Genomic DNA, 2,900 nt, shown 5'->3' with positions numbered 1-2,900 from the left:
GACCTTTGACATTCGATGACCTTAGCACCCTCGAGCTAAAGCTATGTTGCATGTTCGAGATTTATCAGTGAGGAGGTCTTGGTACTTCACCGTCAAATAAGTTATTATAGCTATGACAACGCTTTATTCTTGTCGTGTAGCCATCAAATGCACGATAAACTCTTTGAAAATCTCAGCTCTGACATACATAACTTTTGGCCGTAATCATTGTAAAATTATCTGTGAACAATGCAGCTTCAAAAACAACAGTAGGCACGTGAAATTCTTACGTTTACATTATAATTATGGTATATAACCCCTTTTATTTAATTAGTTATAACTAATCATTATTAACGTAAATATATATAATTTTCTTTCGGGTGCTAATGGATTATAAGGTCTTAATTCTGCTTAATAGCAAAAAATACCGTTTATTATAAGTACCATATTAAGTAGTGATTTTTATATCGGGTCTTAAAAATTTCCTTTTTTTTATATATGTTGTAAATGTCTAAGACAATTTCGTTTACGTTTACAAATATGACTATCCTTCTTACCCCTCTTAATCTGGTGATTATTCAGAAAATTATAATAACTTGCGCGTCCTTTAGATCCGATAAAATCCGTTATAGAGCCTTTATGAAGCTGTATTGTTTGCAGAGCTCGAGGCGGAGCAGTTACAAGCCACTGCGGGGACCAGTCGGTATGCTTGCATTCATTACACCCCTACAACAGTTGCTATAACGTAGGGGCTCTGTAGAGTAACAATTAATTGGTGTAGCACATCGGCCATCGAATTAGGTCACACATTTCGGTGTTCACAAGATATTGGACTGAAAATTCTGAAAAGATGCAAGTGTATGTGTTTAAACACATGGCCCATCGCTTTAAAAAGCGAAATTAAACACACCATGGATGTTACGGAGTTCCGATTCAGTTTCCGTTAAGTCGGAACTTCCGTTTGATATTAAGCATCCGTTTCTGTTTCGGATCCGTTACTTTTTAAACGGAAGTTATGTATATCGGATGTCAATGCTTAGCGCGGCGACTGGACATGAGCGGCATACATCAAAAACATACAGAGGGCTAACTATGTAATGTTTCTGACACTCGCGATCACAATCAAATGACAGTTTTTGTATGCGAAAACTATAATTTGGTTGTGATCGCGAGTTTCAGAAACGTTACGCAATAAACCCTCAGGTTTAGTAGACCTACCCTTAACATCTCGTCCACCTATCACTCAGGCTCCGATTCTGGTTCCGGTTCCGTTTTCGGTTCCGATTCCGTCTAAATTAAAAACATCTGGTTCGGTTTCGGTTCCGATAAAACCACATCCATTACATCCCTGAAACACACACTTACGTCTAGCCTACAGGTAGTTTACAGACGTTCGTGGTGAACTACCGGCAGTTTCAGGTTTTCACATTTTGTTCGAAGATTGGCGGAGTCCTTTTAACCACATTTCCATTACGAATTTCATTTGCATTTCACTAAAGTGTTCCTTGTTTTTGAAACGTGAAAATAGTTCCCAATTAGGATCTAAGAAGACAGTAAGGCCTTAGGTTAAAAGATTTTTTTTTGTTTTGAAGCAGTGATGATTGTTTGCAGCGGAAGTAGTACAGATGATGACACCGACGACCGCAGCGAGACAGACCACTCGGAGGGGTCGGGGGCGGAGGACGACTACCACGAATACGGCTTCGATGACTACGGCGGCTACGACGACTACGACTATCCCGACCCAGATGGCTACGATGGCTTCGACGAATTATGACTAGTGAGTCAACGAGTGGTGTGCAAACAATTACTAGTTAACTTCGATACGTGCATAGTGCTGCGGTGCGCGGTTCTACGGTACACCTTTGTTTCTACTTGACTTGTATCCCAGAACCGCATCGTATTACACTGTCTCCGTATCTTGTACACGTTACGATCATCACACACGACGACACTTCACACGCGACGGTACAATCTGGCTGCGAATTTCGTTGCTCCGCACACCTTAGCCGCGCGAATTTTTCAAACTACCCGCATCTGATCTTGTTTTGTTATTGTTTTTGCATATAATTTTTCTGTATAGGTAGTGCCATTAGTTGAGGTCGTGCACACAATAATATGCCATGTAATGACAGCGGCGCCGCAGCGGGATTTTGACATTCACACTTTAATTTCAGTCATCAGTTCTTCATGTAGCTGTGTGTGTAATCAACGTAATCATTCAGTTCACCTCTCGTGGCATTACCTATAGGTACCTATCAGCTGTTTCCGAATGTGATTCTAAATGATCATATAACATGTAACGTCTGATGTATCCACAGTGAGTACAGCAGCGTCGACGATTCGAACGGTTACGGTGTCCGCTCCTCCAGCTCGTCCGATTCCGGTAGTGGATCTGACGACAGCGGTGATGCCGCGCGAGCCGCCGCTCGTGCTACCGATGCCTCTGCCGGCGCTGCTGCGCTACGCCGGACCGCAGCAGCCGGTCTACCACGTGGTGAGGGTGAGTCCGGGACAGATTATTTAATAATAAATATCATGGGACACTTGACCACCATCGGCCTAGTCCCAAACTAAGCAATCTCTTGGGTGGTTCGGCAGGGGCAACTTCAATGAAGGATTCTTAATTTCTTCAGCAAAAAAATATTTTTTATTTTGCTTTACAAGGATTTGTACAAATTTAAAAAAAAAAGGTTTGCGGTCTAGTCTCGCTATCAAAAAATTTTTCTCAAGTCACGGTAGTAAAAGTGAAAGGCAAAGTAACATTGACACCATCGCGATTGCAGCGCCCTCGTGCGGTTGTCGTCTTGAATGTGTGCGCAGGAGCGTTGGTGTCGCTTGACACCACCAGAGGGTGTCAACAACTATGGATATAGTAGCCAACGGATAAACATATTTTTTTTAATCTAATATTTTAACGA

The 2,900-nt window shown here is 42.0% G+C and overlaps 1 long non-coding RNA gene across 1 annotated transcript; it reads left to right on the top strand.

Moving 5' to 3' along the window:
• The first annotated feature begins 590 nt into the window (after positions 1 to 590).
• Positions 591 to 1,707, top strand: LOC141431571 (uncharacterized). The gene is made up of 2 exons (XR_012451731.1): positions 591 to 682; positions 1,591 to 1,707. It is a non-coding gene; the product is annotated as an uncharacterized lncRNA (long non-coding RNA).
• Positions 1,708 to 2,900: the final 1,193 nt, after the last annotated feature.

Source organism: Choristoneura fumiferana, chromosome 10 (genome assembly GCF_025370935.1).
Source record: "Choristoneura fumiferana chromosome 10, NRCan_CFum_1, whole genome shotgun sequence".
NCBI lineage: Eukaryota > Metazoa > Arthropoda > Insecta > Lepidoptera > Tortricidae > Choristoneura > Choristoneura fumiferana.
This window is presented reverse-complemented; position numbering and strand designations above follow the sequence as displayed.